This window comes from Rutilus rutilus, assembly GCF_951802725.1.
Source record: "Rutilus rutilus genome assembly, chromosome: 8".
Classification (NCBI taxonomy): Eukaryota; Metazoa; Chordata; class Actinopteri; order Cypriniformes; family Leuciscidae; genus Rutilus; species Rutilus rutilus.
In genome coordinates this window covers 23,020,658-23,041,846 of record NC_140222.1, presented here as the reverse complement: position 1 = coordinate 23,041,846, position 21,189 = coordinate 23,020,658, and the positions used below count along the sequence as shown (strand labels likewise).

Here is a 21,189-nt window from a genome sequence, read left to right as displayed (position 1 = left end):
AAATACGAAGTTCAGTCATTGTTCAGAGTAGCATAAGCGAGGACATAAAGGAAAAGAAAAGGTAGGATATAAAGGAAAAGGAACGTTTTTTTTTGTTTTTTTTATGAGGATAAGTGCTCACGGAAGAGAAGGGTTTTCAGTTGTCTTTTGAATGTTGCCAGGGATTCTGCATTCCGGATGACGGTGGGGAGAGCATTCCACCAGCATGGAACTGTGAATGAGAATGTTCTGGAAAGTGATTTTGTGGCTCTCTGTGATGGAACCACGAGACGTCACTCGTTGACCGATCGTAGGTTTCTGGTAGGGATGTAGACTTGTAGGAGTGAGTGAAAGTAGGAGGGAGCTGAGCCTGTGATAGATCTGTAAGCAAGCGTCAAAGCCTTGAACTTAATGCGAGCAGCGAGAGGTAGCCAGTGCAAAGTGATGAAGAGAGGAGTGACGTGGGCCCTTTTGGGCTCGTTGAAGACAAGACGATCTGCAGCATTCTGAATCATTTGTAGAGGTTTAGTTGCACATGATGGAAGTCCAGCCAGAAGACCATTGCAGTAGTCAAGCCTAGAGATGACCAGGGCCTGTACGAGGAGTTGTGTTGCATGCTCAGTTAGGAAAGGCCTGATCTTCCTGATGTTGTGCAGTGCAAACCTGCATGATCGAGCTATCTTTGAAATGTGATCTGTGAAGGTCAGCTGGTCACCCAATATCACTCCAAGATTTCTGACCGACCTTGATGGGGTGACTGATGATGAATCTAGCTGGATGAAGTGAAGTCGTGCTGTAGAGACGGATTGGCAGGGAGGACGAGAAGCTCAGTCTTTGCCAGGTTGAGCTGCAGGTGATGTTCCTTCATCCATGTCGAGATGTCCGCCAGACAGCTTGAGATCCGTGCAGCTACTGTGGGATCATCATCAGCATAGCAGTGGTAGGAGAAACCATGTGCCTGTATGATGTGTCCCAGTGATGTGGTGTAGATGGAGAAGAGCAAGGGTCCAAGAACTGAACCCTGAGGAACCCTGTGGTCAGCTGATGTGCTTTGGATACCTCGCCTCTCCATGCAACCCTGAAGGACCTACCTGTGAGATAGGACTCAAACCAGTGGAGAGGAGTTCCTGCGATGCCCAGTGATGAGAGGGTGGGCACAAGGATCTGATGATTCACAGTATCGATCCAGCAGCAGACAGATCCAGGAGAATGAGAACTGAGGACTTGGAAGCAGTTTTTGCGATCCGTAGGGCTTCTGTGACCGACAGTAGTGCAGTCTCAGTTGAAGCCACATATATATATATATATATATATATATATGATGAATCTTGACATTGTCATCCTGGAATGTGGCCATGGTCATAACTAATGAAGACGGAGAATGCTCAGCCGCTGCTCATCCGACCACTAATAACTATACATCATTTCAAGGTCATGTCACCACCAAATTGGACTAATTTGGACAGTCACCCTAAAAGACTGTTGTTTTAATAGGGGGAATTTAAGGCTTTGTGTCAGGGGAAAAAAAATTAGTGTGTAATAATGACTGCAATCTTGTATTCCTGGCCCTGTTTTGATGTAAAGTAAATGGATTAGAGTGGAATCGATTCCTATTGTGGGAGTCGGGAGTCGAAGTCGACTGAAAAACCTGGAACCGAACACCCCTACAACTGGTTGGAAAATTGCTCCTTTTATGACAAAACTTTGTCAAAAAAAAAAAAAAAAAGCTTGTGTCAATCAAAACCTATGACTAGACTAGAAGATTTAATAATGACATACACTCTCGTTGGATGACATACGGTGATGGTTCAACAGTACTTCAACATGTTGACATAACTGGGTGAATTTGACTGCAGAAAGCATTAAAATTCATAACGTGGCTCACATAAAAATAGAACTGAAAAGCATTTCGTCATGGTGTATCATTGCAACACTCACTCATACACACAGAGGCAGACAGACACACACAGTGTGGTACAGTAGGTGTCCTGGGGCTGATATGTCTTGGTACGAGCATTGACCTTTATTGTCCAGATGAGGGGAAATATTCGATTATCACTGACCTGATTCTGCTACTCACTCGTATCACCTGGAATTAACATCATGCGGAAAAGCAAACACACATAGCAACAAACACGACGCACTAACCTTTTCACAAATACAAGCCTTTCAAAACAACACACATCACAAACACCCAGTGGCCAATGGCATACTACTGCTATACTACAGTACATTTTTATGGTTTTACTTTTAGTTAACGATAATAACCCTAGTGGCACCAAATGGAATTACAATAAGTGCACAAAAATTTTATCTGGATGACTTATAATTACACATTAAATTGAGATATGAATTGAGAGTTTTAATGCAGCACAATAAGAGTCTGTTTGCTGTCACGCCACATCTAGATGTTGAGTTTAACATCACATCCGATGTTGACTGAAGCCTTCAACACGACGAAGCCAAGCAGTTAATGAATCTGTCTGAGAGCTGGCATCATGTCTGAACTCGAATGCAGAGAAAGAGAGTCAGTCGAGCCAGGGGGACAAAAAGAGAGTAGATTCGTCAGAGTGATTTGATTTGATATGGCTGGGCCACGAGCTCGTCTAATTGCAGGGAAGTTGATCTGACAAATGGATCTGGTTGGTGTTATCATGCTGTACATGTGCCTTGAGGGTGAAAGACACACTCTGTACAGCTCCATTGATACTAATGACGCAAACACACTCAGCCACTTTAGATTAGTAGCGGTTCCTTAATTTACCCTTTCTTTTTGACCCCGCCTTAAAAAAAAACATTAGTGACTGATCGTACCTTGAGTCTATGGGAATTTTTACTTAAAGAAATAACCTGTTTTTAAGCCAGTGATATTTTAGTATAATTGATATACTATTATAGTTTTTGTTAATATTTTGTTTTTATTTTTCTATTTTCTGTTTTCAATTTAATTTCAGGTTGTAGGTTTAGTCATTTTTATTCATGTTTATTTATTTGTTTTAAGTCATTTAGTTTTTGTTATTTTAGTACTTCAAGCTAAAAACTGCAATGTTGAAAAAGTTACCATGGCAACTATTTTTTTTCATACTTTATTTTAATTCAGTTAACATTTATTTCTACTGAGCCCCGTACTTGACATGCAGGAAAAAATATATATATACATCGAAGCCATGAATTAACAACTCATTCGCACGACTTACTAATACGTCAGCATGTTTTACTAATTCGTTCCCTCATTTTAAGTAAATTGTGTGCAACTATTGGCCAGAAGCGGTGGTTTATAGTTAAAAAAGTTTAAAATACTAGTATTTTTCTTTCACACACCTATCATTTTGCTTCAGAAGACATTGATTCGTCCACTGGGGTCGTATGGATTACCATCACGTTCGCTGTGTGTGGTTTTAAAATCGGCTAATGCTTGCATTATATGGACTGATTATTTTCAATCTGAAGAAAGAAAGTCATATACAGTACATCAGGGATGGCATGAGGGTGAATTTGTATTGCTGGGTGAACTATCCCTTTAAGAACTTCCTTATCAGGCTCATAGTAGTACTCCTACACCCAAAGGATACAGATTAAACAGCATAAATGAGTAGATAGTGGAGCTAGACTCATTAAAAAAGCCTGATTCAAACCTCATGGGTGTTATACTGTAGAAATGCATTGGTGTAGCTTCCTTGTATGGATGCTAAACCAGTTTAGTAACCAAAAAAAAATATATATATATATATCACCCCAATTGAGCTGTGGGAACCTTTTCTACAAGTACACACAAACACACAATACTGTTTTGATATCCTTAAGCAAAGCCCATGAGAATAGCAAAACCTCATGTTGCCAATCAAATGCATGTTGTTTGTGATGCTGTAGTGTAGCGGTTATGTGCTGTGTATCTGCAAAGAGGTAAACTAGTAAACTACAAGGTGAAATATCTATTCCGGGAGCATCTATGACTCGGCGGAGGTTAACTTAGAGGTCGCGGCGGCTTTCAGTTCTCCATTAGGAGAGAAATAACGCTTTGGTGAAAAGCAAGGCCACTCAAAGACCTCGTTTTTGATGTGGACGGCTCCAGACTGGACTCCTACTTAATAAAACACAGTCTGCTGGTCTTTCAAAGACCACTCATTTGATCCTGATGGAAAATAAAGGGGTTTCTCTTTCTGATCTATCAAAAGCGGTTTTCCTCAATTCTACCTTTTGTTTAAACCCACACTTCACAGATCAAGACGAACTCATGCAAACACACTCTTTGCTGTATTTTGTGCGTTTTCAATCTTAAATGATTCAAATCGTTTACACCATATGCTAATTAAATCAATACTATTTCTACATTATACTGTGTACAATGAATGCTGTAAAACTGGTGTTTGAGATTGTAAATGGTTTAATGTTATAAATTGTCATAAAGCTATTTGCATTTTTTTTTTTTATACTGCATACTCTAAGATTCTACACTGAATCACTTCTATTGCGTTGCAAAGGTACTTTTCTGCTATTTTGTAAATGTTTCATGCTGTAAAATTAGCATTCAAAATGGCAACTCTTTCAATTTGGTAAATTGTGCCGAAACGCCGCATGTAGCCTCAGGTCATGCTTGGGATGACATGTACCAAGTTCGGTCTGAATACGCTAAAGCGACAATATAGCCTAGATATCATTTGGCGCGCTCTTCGTTGAATTCGTTTGCGCATTATTCAAGAATTGTTTTGTTTTTTTACGTCCAAGGTATCAGAGGGAACTTTGTTTCTATCCCATATGGTTCAAAAGTTATTAGCATAATTGCAGGTGAAATTTTGGACAGTTGGTGGCGCTAGAGGGATTCAGTTAGAGACTAACTCAAATTTTCTGTGGTGAATATTTGGACTAACCTCTATCTGTGTACCAAATTAACAACTTTTTACCATACGGTTCTATGGGCTGCCGTAGATTTCCAGAACGGAAGAATAATAATAAAAATCTTGTCATGACCCCATTAATATTGGCATGTATGCAAAAATGTAAATGTTTTCTCAAGTGTTATGTGCTTTCTGTAGTGTGTACCTAAATATTGATGTCAGATAAATCGGAGTTAATTGTGTTGTTCTGGGAGATTGTTTAATCCTCTGCTGATGTTGGAGGAGTGAAGCGCGGGTCCATTGATCGTCCTCCAGGGCAGGAGGGGTCACAATCTTCTGGCTGCGCGATCGATGTCATCCGTTTCAAAGGCGATTGGACTCGATAAAGGTTTTCTTTAAATCCAGAATCTGCTGCCCTCCATCAACAAGTGCTGATAAACAGATGGAATTAGAAGAGGGATTTGCAAGGTCAAATTGGGGTGGAACTTTTGAAAACACATTATGGTGTGACGATTTCACACACACATATTGGTTTGCATTTGTCACCTTGGCACCATGTGGAAAGTTTCCAAACACAAACCAGTCGTAGTTTATACATAAACATATATACATAAATTTTGTATTATTACTTAATATTTGATTAGATTTTTTAATCACAGAATGTTTACATTTCAAAAGTAATATCACCTAAAAAAAAAATGATTGAACCACATACACAAATGCAATATGGTTTGTATTTGGATGCTTATATACTAAAAATATGACTAAATTGTAAATTATATATATAAATTACATCAATTAATGTAATTTTTATATTTATTATTGAACATTTTATCATATTTTTAATGTATAATGTATAATAAAATACAGTATGTTTACATTTCAAAACAATATAACCTAGAAAATAAACTTGAACTATAAACATGCACAGATAAACAATGTGTGAGTAAACGTACAGTGTGTGCTCAATCGTCTATATCATAACATACTGTATGTTTGTTTGCCACATCCTCTGACTTTTGTCCTTGTCTTTGTGTTTCCTTGAGCCTGTGTGATTTCTAAAAGAACGAGGGGAAAAAGAAACGTGTACATTAGGTTGAGTTTGTTTGCACAGGTGTCGTTGAGTTTTGTTTGGTGACTCGCGTGTTTGTGCAAACGAAACAGGTGTGCTCACAATGGGATTGTGGCCGTCTATTGGAAGTTTGACAAAAGGAGAGCGCGGAAAATGGCGTTAAAGCAGCAAGGACGTTTATCTTAACAAAGAAATCCCATTTAGAGCCACTGACTGCTTACTTTCATTCATCTGCAGTGTCCAAATAAGAAAGTCTGTAATAAACTACAGGGGCGTAAAGGTAACGATTCCAATAATGCCGAAATTGCTGCATTTTATTCGACGACAGTAATTGCTATGAGAAAAGTAAATCAAGTCAGTCCACACATACACGCTCTAACATCCAATTATTTCCCCTCTCGGAAGAGCACTCCAGTTTCCATTTCTCTAATTGCCAGGCTTGTGTTGTTCTGCGCGGTGTTGCATTCTGGGAGCTGTTAGGAGACAGGTGAAAGACCCTCTGAGGGGTTCGATGAACCGCACGGCACGGCAAATCAGAGAAACTTCCAGAAAGCCGAGCACACAAAGCAGAGGGGTCAAGGACAGGTGACCTGAACAGAGCAGCACGATGAGGATGATGATGATGGGCGGCAGAGAGAGAGAGAAAGCGGTTTTAATGGTGGGGAAGATACTTTCAAACTGCTACTCTTAATTTAAAGTATGATAATAAAAAAAATAGTAGACTATACTACATTGATGCTAGTTAAGATGGCAATATGAGATCATATTATATATTTACTATCTTCATAGTATATTAGGTGTATATTATCACTTAAATACAAAGGAAATTGGTATAAAACAATGAGGATCCAATGTGAATTGTTGTTTACATACAACTAATAAAGGAAAAAATATATACAAATATAAAAGAATATAATATTAAAAAATAATAAAATGAAAAAGAGTTTTTTTAACTTTTTTTATTAAACAGTTCTTTTAAATTGTAATAATATTTCACAATATTGCTGTTTTTTTCATTAAATAAATGCAGCCTTCTAAAAGAGAAGTCTTTCAAAAACATTAAAACATTTTTGTCTTTTAGGCATAAATTCATTAGGTTTAAGTTTAAAATTAGTACAACAAATTAATATATAATATTGTTATTAAATAATATATAACATTAATTAATATATTATTTTAATGAGAACTTGTTTTATACCAAAATGTTTTTTTATTTTTATATATATATTTAGTTACTTTTTGTCACAGTATATATATAAATAAAAGTATGATTATATAAAATACAATTATTATTAAAAGTATGATTATATATATATATATATATATATATATATATATATATAGTGACAAAAAGTAACTAAATATTTTAGAGCCTATTTTAGAACCCTTTCAGACACAATTTAAAATGTATAAAGTATAAATTCATAACCTTTAAATTAGTACAACAAACATGACTTTATCATTTTAACCAAGATAATTTAAATTAGCAATCATATTTGTTTCATATAACATTACTGACAAGATGTTTTTTGTAGTGGTCATACATTTATTCTGCATCATTATTCCCCACCAGTGAAGCTATCAGAGCTGAACAGGTGAAATTGGATGGAGAGATGTCCCTCTCCTCATCTAAAAGAGCATTCACTTCCTCACCCTCTCCTAACATCAGCTCATCACATCATTAATGTGTCATTACTCCTCCCTATGAGTTCAACAAGGCCTCATTTTCAAAATCACACGAGTATGAAACATCATTCGTTTTACCTCCAGGCTCTTTGTTGACCTTGCCAAATATAGAGGTGACCTCTTCCTTACTCTGTCCATTTGGAGCGTCTGGGGACGGTTGTCCCTGCAGCACTCGATGTGTCTGTGTTTGCGTGTGTTCATTCCTCAGGCTTCTCCTCACTGTCCTGTCTATAGAAATAACTCTGTTATGTTCCTCGTCACCGAACACACTCCAAACTCCCAGCGACAGCCCACCCTTCCTGCATCAAAGCCGTCCCAACAGCTAACATCATGAAAAACTGCGCTGTCAACACAAAAATACTGAAAAGATGCCCTTCAAAACCAAGAGTATCTGAAACAACATCTCCACAATCCTCAATCTTTAGCAGGACCATGTAGCAATGATGGTATCCGATGGTAATACCATGGTACTTTGATCAATACAAGGTACTGAATTTCATGTACTGTGGTATTAACGTGGTATACTCCAAAATACTTACAAAAATACCATGTTATACGCCCAAAAAGACAGTATCATAGTACCATATGACAAATATCCAATCATTTTTTGGATATCCAAAACGTTTCTGTTGTATGAAAGTATATATAAAAGTTATATATTTACAATAGTGTTACATAAATATGGTGTAAATGGTAGAATGTATATATTATTAATATATATCTGTGACCCTGGACCACAAAACCAGTCGCATGGGTCAATTTTTTGAAACTGAGATTTATACATCATCTGAAAGCTGAATAAATACGCTTTCCATTAATGTATGGTTTGTTAGGATAGGACAATGTTTGGCCGAGATACAACTATTCGAAAATCTGGAATCTGAGGGTGCAAAAAAATAGAAACATTGAGAAAATCTCCTTTAAAGTTGTCCATTTATGTTCACGACTGTGCAGCATTCACTCACAAAAATAAATGTTTTATATATTTACAGTAGGAAATTTACAAAATATCTTCATGGAACATGATCTTTACTTAATATCCTAATGATTTTTGGCATAAAAGAAAAATCTATCATTTTGACCCATTCAGTGTTTTGTTGGCTATTGCCACAAATATACCCGTGCGACTTGTGACTGGTTTTGTGATCCAGGGTCACATATAGTATATATTTGTATTGCTTTAAAAAGCTATATAAATATATATATTATATCATAGTACTATGTTTTTTAATTCTTAATTCTTGAACCTGATGTTTTGTATTCTTTGGGTATAATATGGTAATCATTCAGTTCCATAGTATGGCATCAAAGCAACATCAATGTATTTTTTTGTAAGAGCAAACACTTACCCATTATACGGCCTGTACTCAAATAAAACCAAGAACAAAGAGTGTTTATGTTGAATCGTTTGAAACACACTTTAAAGAGGAATCTGACCTGAAAGCCAGTGTTTCTGCTTTGTTTTGTCTGCAGTCTGATGTTATTTCTTTTATTGTGTCTGCAGACGTGCAGGGCTTTACATCTATTTGCACACATTACTTCTTTTTTTTTTTCCCAAAAACCATTGCAAATATCAAAAGATCAAATACAAGTGAGAGTTGATCTGCAGGGCATGTGCACATCATTAACACGCTAGCACCTGAGCCTGACCTTCAAGGTTAAAAACATACACACAAACGAAACAACACACACACACACACACACACACACACACACACACACAAGCAGGTATAGGCAGGTTTTATGGGTCACGTCCCTGAACGTTACAGAAACACACACACACCTGTCTGTTTCAGTGTGTCAGTGGTTCAGCAGGTGTCACATGATGTCAAACAGTATGTGGCTGATCCAGGGAGATCAAACCCGCAGGTCCATCCTCACAGATGAGAAACACACCCCGAGGTGATGTCATCCATGAAATACAGGAGCTAAAACACAGAACAAAGACAAAGTGTGTGACTGGAATTGAAGAACTATTAAATAGAACGATAATAAGATATATTATAGAATAATATATATATATATATATATATATATATATATATTCTGCTGTATGCCTTAAACATCATATAACAATACACACACATTCAATATTTTAATTTCTATTATTTATATAATAAGCATAAAAATAGTGAATAATATGAATACATTTATAATATGAATTATATGAATTTATATATATATAGTATCCATAAATATATTATTCATAATTATATAATAATATATACATACATATAATAATAATGATATATTAAATTAAGTTACATGATTAAAATCAATATAATTAAATAAATACATAAATATTATATATTTTACATTTTAATATTATATATTTTATAATATAATAATATAAACATAACATTATATTTAATAAATATTATTATAATTAATATATAATTTTATTCAAAAATGTAAAAAAAAAATAACAATGTACTATAAATACATATTTATACATCACTAATTAATTGTAAAGCGATTATATGAATACATTTAAAAAATAATAATACTATATATAGTTTCATTACATTGAGAAATTACAATAGTCATGATATTATGGTATAATCATATTAATAACAGTTATTAAATCATAATAATAATAATTATTATTATTAATTAATTAACTAATAGAATCTATGAATTATATATATATATATATATATATATATAGTATATTCTTTTTATTTATATAGCTTTTTTTTTAAAGCATACTATAATTTATATTGTTTATATAATACAATTGCTAGATAACACAAATTTTCATTAAAACACAGAAAATGTATTATGTGTCACTCAAGCTGAGGTCAACAGGTTAAAGTGAGCAGGTATTTCACCTCATATCTTTTTTTAAAAGCCTGGGATGATGTACTGACCAATCAGCATTTTAAAATAAATAAATAAAAAATTTGTTTGAATTTACAATATCTTGAAATGTCATTTTAAAATAAGGCAGAACACATGTTAGCATTTCTGCTGCTACACAATTAAATACCTTTCTGCACCAATAATTAAAAATAAATAAATAAAAGGCTAGTCTTAGATCTCAGCAACCCCCAACTGTCCAGTCGAGAAATAATACGAGCTTTTTTAATTTAGATCTCTGATGAAGATTTCAGGGCTCGGAGAGGCGAACAGCTGTGTTTCTGCCCTGATAAATGACTCATTTAAATGAGTTTCATTAACAATACGTAGGAGTCTTGTTCAGCGCTGCGATATGTTTTGATGTACAACAGCCGTTATGACAGCAGGGTTTTGTGCGGCAGTCCGTGAATTAATGGAGTCAAATGGAAATTATCTTATGGCTAACACATCTCTGAATTTAAATGTTCCACAAATATTGAAGTCAGGCTTGTCATATGTCGTCTGGCTATCAAATTATTCATTATATAGGCTATCCAATAGATACCAAATGACCTCGTAAAAAAGGATGTGGAAAAATAAATTAATTCTTTGGTGTTGGATGTTGATATCTCTTCCCGCTACCGAAACACATGCTAGGTTGAAATCACTCACTCGTGACTAAGTGTTTGACGATGTGGCCTGATCTGCAACCAGCTTTTCCGGTTTCTGTGCTGCTTAATTTGAGGGTTTGGGAGGTGGAGGTTTCAATGAAGGATTAAATGAAGTTAATCCCGTTTCAGATCTCCGCAAACAAACACGCCGAAGCAAAGCCCTGCCTGAGGCAAACCGTGACACAATGTTTTAATCTTACAGTACTGTCATAAGTGCTATTTAACGGACAATAAATGCTTTCAAACAGATTTTAACTTCCTTTCTTAGAGCATATCTATTCCTTACCAACTTAAAATCAATATAGCCTAGATTTAAAAGCCTTTAAGCAGTGTAATTTAGTTTGGTAGCCTACAAAGTAGATGAATGCTAATCTAATTTATTTAGCCTATACAGCTGGAAACATGTTTCTTAACATGAGTTGATAAAATATGCAGGATATAAAGTGGAAATGTCTGTATTAACACCATTAAAATCTACCATATACTGTAAAAAATTAAGTTGAACATACACTGAACAAAATTAAAAACGCAACACTTTTGTTTTTGCCCCCATTTTTCATGAGCTGAACTCAACGATCTAATACTTTTTCTATGTACACAAAAGGCCTATTTCTCTCAAATATTGTTCACAAATCTGTCTAAATCTGTGTTAGTGAGCACTTCTCTTCTTGCCGAGATAATCCATCCACCTCACAGGTGTGGCATATCAAGATGCTGATTAGACAGCATGATTATTGCACAGGTGTGCCTTAGGCTGGCCACAATAAAATGACAACTTTTTATACTTAACAATAGTAAAATAATGGTTAGATCAATGTAACTACAGCTACTATAAAACAAAATATGATATTTAAAAATGTAGCTTTTGATGCTACATAACACTTTACAATAAGGTTTCATAGAACATAAATTAACAATGAAAATATTTCTAAACTAAACTTATTAAACTTAGTTTTTGTTGATTTCAACATTTACTAATACATTATAACAGTTTTTCTCGATTGCTTGAACACTATAACCAGGCTTTTGAACTAAAATTTCAAAACCATAACCATTTAAAAAAAAAAAAAAACATCCATTTCCCTAAACTTTAAACACCATTCCCCTGTTTTGACACATGAGTCAGATTCGTTGAACTGTCACTGCAAAAATCCCTTCACTTCTCATTGCATACACCATGTTGTCATTTAGAAAGCACTAGCATTCAATATTGTTCACTCAAGTCAGCACAGCTTCAGCTCAGTTAGCACACAATTGCCCCCAAGTGGAAACACTAAGAGTCAAAATTGATCACACACCATTTAGAACCTTCAATAGATAGTTTTGGAACAATGGATCCAGAGAGACATGATAGAAGAGGTTGAGGACACCAGCGAGGAAGAGTAGTAGAGAGTGGAGGAAGAGGTGAAGGAAGAGGTGACCAAAGACGGGATGCTGGGGCAAAGTATTTTTTTGTTGTTGTTTTGGTGTATTGTACTGTACAGTACATTAAGGAATAAAAAAAATTGTAAATGTATACATTTGTTGTATCTTTTGTTGTGTTGGGTTTTGAGTGTAGAGCTTCATTTTGACCTGAAAATACGATGTTTGGGGAATTGGATGAGACGTTATGGATTTGTGTTTACTGTTTTGAGAATACGAGGCATAGTTTCAAGAAATGTGTTTAAGCAATCGAGAAAAAAAAATGTAAAATCAAAAGTTCTTTCTATTAATATTATTTAATGGAAGAGCTAAAATGAACTTACAATGAACAGTTGTATTTCTATAATGTATTTCTCATTGTTTATGTTAGTTAATGCATTAACCAATATTAACTAATGGAACCGTAAAGTGTTACCAAGTAAGTTACACTACAAGCTAATATCTAAAAGTAGTTTATTATATTGAAACTATTTAAGAAGTAATATCTTTAACATTAAATATTGGATGTTAATATATTTTTTATAATCAAATCAGTATATTGGCACAACTTGAACAGATAAACACAACTAATAATACTACAGTCGAAAAACAACGGTAGCATTTAGCTTAATATTTTGCGACCAAAAAAGATGTAATGACTCAAATTAATAGTCTGATCAAAATTATTTACTAAAATGAAATTGACTTACCAATACTTATTTAAAAAGCGTTGATGTTCCTAAATGGCGCATTAAAGTTTACAGCCTTAGTTTTCTGTAAAACAGACAAAAAATGGTTTAGCGTAATGTTACGCTATGGAAATAGTGGGAAAAAAACAACCTTAACTTTTGCCCCATACATTGAAAAACATTTTTGGTTAGGGTTTACTTGGAAACAATTTCCACTCAGAAATTGCTAGTAAATTCCACAAAAAATTTGAAAGTACTGGAAAGTAAACGTATGTTCTTGTAAAAAGTAATCCAATCTTATGTAACTTTTTTATTGTAAAAAGTAATCCAAGTAATCTGTTTAATTTGCAACTTTGAAAAATCATTTTTCACAGTGTGAAAGTTTCTTTGTTGCATGATAATAAAACCAGTTTAGCTAATGTTTACGAAGATAGCTGCGTAAAACATGGTAAATTATCTCTCTTTTGGCTGTAAACCTACAATTTCGATTTTTATAAGGCATCTTCAAGTACTGCACAACAAAATCCTACATGCTCATGTGACTCAGTGACCGAATTTCCATAGCACGAGGTGAATTACGGTCAGAATTTAGTCACCCTCAGAACTGAGTAGCATTTCAAAGAGCGTTTATAAAGCAGTACTCGATAGCCGGCAGCTATTTCATATAGAAAGCACAACTTATCACCGAAACACAGAGCGGTCCTCTCTTGCACGCACACTTACGGATGCTAGACACCCTGGAGAAATGTAAATTTCCCTGTGTTAATTTAATCTGCTGCAGCGTATGGCATTTATTCAGAAAACAAAGCAAACTGCAAAGAAAAAATGCTCTGATTTCATTAAAGTCTGATTTTTGTCGTCAGTAACACAGCTTTGGGAATGAAACAATCGATATTAAACATCACTACCGCATTTTTAAGCGAAAATTACCCCCCAACCATATATATTTTGATTACAAATCTGCCAACCTGGCTTCTTTTAGGACTAGAAAAACCAAACATGTCCAACATGCGCTTATATGTACGTGTTTGCCTTTGCACAAAACCCCATGAGCTTTGAGCTGTCGCATCCATCACTGTCAGGACTAATTATTGCACCACAGTTTTCTGTGTGCCGTGCAAACATGGTGCAAGCTTCTGTCCCTTTCTCTCTCTCTCGAGATCGTTCCATCTCCATTTGAGGTCACAATGGCCGTCTTTAGTTTTAACAGCCCCCCTTTTATGTCTTGAAACCTTAAAGGGTCATGCGGATGCATTTAAAGGGCCATATTCCACACCATTTAAGTCTACTTATAACGTTAGTCAAGGTTTCTGGCACTAAAGAATGTCATAATTTAGTTTCAAAAGACCATTTTCCACCCACTCTCTGACTCTTAGATCAGAACGGTCTGTTTTTTTGCTTCTGTATCTTTAAAAATGTTATTATGTAAACGACCTCTGTTATGATTAGATCCAACATTCACAACCTTGAGACTCTCAATTTTTTCTGAAAAAAAAATTAAAACTGAAAACTCTATGTTTTGTGGAAAAAGAAAGAAAGAAAGAAAAACTGTGGCATATTTTTCTGTAGATTGTTTAAATAAATACTACTACTACTACTACTAATAATAATAATAATAAAAGTAATATTTAATAAATATTAATAAGTAAAAAAAAAAATGGGAAGGAAAGAAACAAAGGAAAATGGAAGAAATGAATTTGAAAATGATATCCAAAAATTTGTATATTTGTCAAGAGTTTGTTAATAATAATAATTATTACTATTAATAATAATAATTCATATTAATAATAATAATTATTATTTTATTAATAATTATTATTATTATTTGACTGGGTACTTTTGATTTGGAAATAAAAATAAATTCTTGAAAAATATTTTACAGTTTTTGGACATAATTAAAATAAATAAACACATTTTGTTAATAATTATCTGTTAAAACTACCGGAAAAACAAAACAAAAATACCATAGTGTTATATGACATTTACCATGGTATTCTTGAGAGTACCTTGGAGTGCATGTAAATACCATAGTACATGGATTACAAAGTACTATTCAAGCCATAAAAGTATTAAAAATTACCATGGTATTACCAGCTGATATATCACTGCACTATACCGCCACAATACATTTTTATAAGAGTTCTTTCACTGGAGAATTCATTGTATCTTTATATTCCCTAGCTGTATACCTTCATAAATTGCCAATGCCACTTTTTATATTCCCATTTTTTATTAAGTTGTCAGCGGTACCGAGAGAAATTTAACCTGCATTTCACTCTCAGATAATGAAGTTTCTTATATTACAGGTCTAAAGTTCTCTGAGGTCCACAAGGAACGGCAGTCCGCTTTGGAATCGATTCAAGATTTCTGGAATCCAGCCTGCGCTCTATTGATTCACCATTAATGCCATAATGACTGTTTTGGCAGCAGATTCAAAATGGTGAAATGGTGCTTTGGGACACCGGTCATTAAAAACATGTTGTTTGATTAAAATCAGAGAATGTTTTTCATCTGTACTGTGGGTTCAGAGCAGGACCCAAAAGTGAGATACGCTAGAAATGATCTCCAAACACAACACACACACACACACACACACACACGGAAATGCATTCACATTTCCGCCACCGCTGAGGTGCGATATCACGATGGCAGTGAGTTTGTCACGGTGGGGTGCAGGTAAGTGTGAGATTCTGTGTTGTGCTAACACATTAGCTCTGTTCCAAAACCTAGCAAGCTGCTTTACAGTACACAGACAACTGAAACTGCACTTCAAAAACTGCTTGGGAAACTAAACTAGTTAATCCACCTTATTTAGCAACACTACACACTACTAACTTAAGGAGGAAGCTATTATTAAGCATTGAAGAAAGCTGTCTGTTAGCATTCCAATTCATCTCAATGGGATTTCCTCAGCTAGCATATTAGCACACCATGCTATTTGAAATAATGCTAGCTTTGCTTATGGGCAGTTTTTAAGCCAATAAAATATTTTGTCTGGAGAGTGACCTCTGACCCGACGCATGACGTAGGAGTAGAGTAAGCTTAGTTGAGAGTAGACAAACAAGAGTTGGTCAACAAACTCAAGCTCCTTTGACATGTCTCTTTAAAAATGGTCGTTTTAGACTTCTAATTCGTGACCGGTGTTGCTCTATCCTCTGCGCTTACACGTTCGTCAATACGTCATATGTCGGGTCAGAGGTCACTTTTCCACCGGAACAAGACTCGCATACGCCCGTTACCGGAAGCCAGTGATTATAGATTATGAAGTTACAAATATGGATTTTTTTTTTTTTTTTACAAAAAGTCATCGTTTCGCTTCAGAAGGCCTTTATTAACCCTATGGTATGGATTACTTTCATGATGGATGGATGTACTTTTTTGGGCTTCAAAATCTAAGGTAGGCTACCCCATTCACTGCCATTATAAAGCTGGGAAGAGCCAGGACATTTTTTTTTTATATAAATCCCATTGTGTTTGGCTCAAAAAAGAAAGTCATATTCACCTAGGATGGCTTGAGGGTGAGTAAATTATGGGAATTTTCATTTTTGGGTGAACCAACCCTTTTATGTTCGCATAACCGATAAAAAAAGTTTTAAAACATTTTAAAAACGGTATGTTTTGAACATATACAGAAATAATGTATTAATGAACATTAGCAAAACGTTCTTAGACCATATTTTTGTAAGCCGGGAATGTGTTACCAAACAGGAAAAAAACAGGTCAGATGGACAGAACCATGAGGCAGTCTGAGATGTCTGACACCAGGGAAAACGAAGGACGATTTGTCTGACAACAGGAGTCAGATTAGCGACAAACCCGCTTGTACAGCAGCGTGCGGGTGTGAGGAGTGTGTGTGTGTGTCAGTGCGCTTACCGCCTGCGTCTATTTTTGCTTGATTACACACAGCATGCCCACAGAGGCTATTGCCACTTCTCCATTTACTCGCAAACACACGGAGGCCTTTTCTTCGCATTCCTCACTGTATTCCTTTGCTAGTTTGACAAGGAATAATCGTGAAAATTGCACGTTTAGAAAACGGCGTCATTATATCAGCTGTGTCCGGTAATGACATATCATGACACGTAAAGTGTTTTCACATCTCCTGTGGCGCTTTCAGAGCGTTTCAATTCACACAATCTCCGCTCATCACTGCGACGGCGGCGAGGTAGTACGTTTGCATTTCATGCTATCAGAGCTACAAAACACAAGCTGTATTCGTCACATAACATTTGTTCTTGTTAGGGTTGTTAACATGGGCGGAGTAAGCAATAAAAGTATAATGACAAAATTAGACTAACATCACTAGTACCATTGCTCATGTATGGGTTTAAACAAATTTGTTTATCTCGTTTAGCGCTAAATATGTCAAATATATACATGTTGTGTGAAATATAGAAATATTTTCATCTGGCATAAAAATCTCATAGAAAGAGGTACTGGACCGTATCTAGAGCCGTTTCAACACCTTGGCAACAACCATAAACATTATGCTGGCGTGTTTTGAGCAAATAAAATAAAAAATGTAAACGTCTCTGTGTAGTTTAATGTTTGTTATTGTCGGTACAATGCTAGCCTGCTAGCTAAATTAGTCACAAATTGTCCATGTAAGAAATTTAATTTTATAAAATGATTATCAGATTCTGGTGAATTTCAGAAAAAAAGCTAGCTATTTCAGATAACTTGCTATGCTAAACCGTAACTAGCTAACTGTTATGCTAATCAACTATATTAAAATGCTTAATTTAAAAAAGTAGAATTGTCTATTCTGATCATTATTATTCACAATGTATTATTTATCGAACATATTAACCTTTTTTATCATTACTGTTGTCATCATTTTATAAAAGCTCCACTTTGCGTTCATATTCTGGTGAATTTCAGGGAAAAAAAGCTAGCTATTTCAGATAACTTGCTATGCTAAACCGTAACTAGCTAACTGTTATGCTAATCAACTATATTAAAATGCTTATTTAAAAAAAAGTAGAATTGTCTATTCTGATCATTATTATTCAAAATATATTATTTATCGAATATATTAACCTTTTTATCATATTACTGTTGTCATCATTTTATAAAAGCTCCACTTTGCGTTCAAACCTGAGGTAAAATTACCATAGCGCAAAAAACGTTATTGGCTTACTGCTTAGATTGTGCCAAATGTTGCATTATTTATTGTTTTAAAACGTCAACTATCTTGCCGTTTAGGTTTTTAACAACAACAACAACAACAAAAAACGGTAAATCGGTTCTAAACGTTTTCTTCGCAAACTGACTGCGAATTGCGAAAGAATGCTTTATTTCTAGACAAAACTTTCAGCATATTTACGTATTCTGACAGCTGACACTCAGAATACACCTCTGGCAAACTGGCACCGTCCCACACGTTCTAGTGCCACAAACCCCAAAAGGCCGCAGAGAGAAGCACAGACGCTGATGATGTCTGACATTACCGAACTCTGAACAGCGCCGCTAATTACATGTAAATGCAGATCACCGCAGGCCTGTTTAACCCCGCGGCTATAATAGCCTTGGCTGGAAAAACTCAATTTATTCGAGTCCAGGGGAAGTTTTATCCAACATGGACACGGATGGCGATGATGATATATCAATTTAGAAAACGACTAATGATCTGAATTTGCTTGCGAGTCGCTAATTACGCACATATGCTCCTAAAATGTGCAGAAATTTGTGTTAATTTGCTGAAGTTATTAGCAGGATACTTCACTGCAGATTATCTGTCTGTCAGAAGTCATGTGGCTTCTTTTAACCATTACATTTGTGCATTCACGTGAATGCTTGCTTATATACACATTTGTGTGTGTGTGTGAGTGAGTACGTGTGTTTCTAATGGCAGATAATCAACTGCAAAGGCAGCAGTGCAATTAAAGTGACAAATTGGCCGTGGGCATAAAAATCTTCCCTGTGTGTTCATATCCTCCAGAGCCAACTACACCCGTGAACACACACACACACACACACACACACACACACACACACACACACACACACACACACACACACACACACACCATCTGAATGGCTGCACATTTAATTGGGTAGTCATGCTAATTGCAGACAGTACATCATTTTCACCGGGTCCTTTCAAAGGCCCAAGGCCTCACAGAACATTAGCGGATGAAGACCATGACAGCAAGATCACACCTCAAGAATTACCACCTTCACTTAAAACTCTTATATAATACTTCCTTTACTTATTTATAGAGTGGAAGTTTACTTATTTATGAGTACAATACAGAACAATACCAGTGCACACCTGAATCAATGCAGACCGGTGCATTGGAGACATGAAATATTACAACGAGAGAAGATTGATGTAGTAAAATAAGCAATGTAAAGCCAAATAAAATTGAATAAAAAACGAACAAACAAAAAATGTATGGGGGAGGGGGGGCATAACAATTAATCCCACATAGTTCTTTAAAAATTATACAGTTTTTTCAATGTATAAAAAAGTTGCTTCCTTAAATTAAGTACAATCAACTTAAAATACATTATACTGACTTAAAAATATAAGTTAATGTATATAACTAAGTTGAACTTATTTTGATTAGTTAAAGCTACACTGTGTAATTTTTTAAGTTGATTCTTAGCAAAAACACTTTGTTCTTTCAAAATGATATGTGCTCATTAATGTGTAATTACTTCTACCAACTAATCAAGTATTCTCGTAAGCGTAGAATCTGCCATTTAGAATATATACGAGCGAGTCGCTCGAATGGCGGCAGCCATGTTGCGCCTCCATCTTGAAAATACATTAGCCAAAGAGGGACATACCTGGACATTCAAGCTTCGCCTTTCGCGTTTTTACACTCAGTGGCACCGTGACGAATGCGAGGGGGAGATTACTCGCGACTGCCGGCAGATTTGAAATAATACGGCCACCGTAGGAGTTAAAACGCCCTCGGAATGGGAGGGGCTAGAAAGTAATAATCAGTTGGTAGTCATAAACAATTTCACCGCTAGATGGGAGAAAATCCTACACAGTGTAGCTTTAAAGCAATTAAAAACATATATTGTCAACTTATTGATTATATCATTTTTACACACACACACACACACACAATGATTTATAATATCTCTGAAGCCAATGTCATAACACATTACATTTAAATTTAGATGAACCTGAATGTGTGCCAGGAGTCACATGACTGAAGACATCTGTAGTCTCAACATTAGTGACTGGCTTCTACAGTACAGCTCAGACAATAAATGGGTTTGAATGGTGCCTAGTTCCTATTTTAGACCAAATAAGAGTCTTTAGACAGAAAAAAATATATATATAGACAAATAGATGTGTGTTTATCAGCATTATTGAATCCTGTGAATGGCTAAAAGAATATACTGTAGAGTCAGTCTGGGTTTAGACAAAGATCAGTGTGGAAAGATTGACACTAGTATAATGCTAAACAGCAACAAATCTGTCTTCCACTAATTTTCCCCACTGTCATTTTGAAAGGGGAACATCATAACAGCCCTATTTCTGTCTCTCTTACATTCTTTCACAAATTTACCGCCTTTCACAATCATTCTTTCATGTCGCCATCTGTATTTTCCCTCCACAATTTCTCCTTTTCTCTGTGTTATTGATGGTAGATGTGCAGTGTACTATTTACGTGCACAAAAACGGTTTAACCATGCAAGTTTAGTTTATTTACTAATGTCTCAGATTTTTATGGAAGCTTGTTTCCGCCAATGAATAATAAATAAATAATAATAATTGCGACTTTTTATCTCACAATTCTGACTTTTTTTTCTCACAATTGCGAGATATAAAGTCAGAATTGCGTGATATAAAGTCGCAATTCTGAGAAATAAAGTCGCAATTGCGTGTTATAAAGTCAGAATATCACAATTCTGACTGAGATATAAACTATTCTGAGGTAAAAAAAAAAAAAAAAAAGTCCGCCTTTTTTTTCCTTCGAATTGGACTTTATATCTCACAATTGTGAGTTTATATCTCACAATTCTGAGAAAAGATGTCAGAATTGCGAGATATA

General features: G+C 35.2%; 1 long non-coding RNA gene across 1 annotated transcript; it reads right to left on the bottom strand.

The window, feature by feature from the left end:
- Nucleotides 1-5,019: 5,019 nt before the first annotated feature.
- LOC311295388 lies at nucleotides 5,020-7,793 on the bottom strand. The gene is made up of 3 exons (XR_014628324.1): nucleotides 7,651-7,793; nucleotides 5,804-5,872; nucleotides 5,020-5,245 (listed from the first exon to the last, which is right to left on the bottom strand). It is a non-coding gene; the product is annotated as an uncharacterized lncRNA (long non-coding RNA).
- Nucleotides 7,794-21,189: the final 13,396 nt, after the last annotated feature.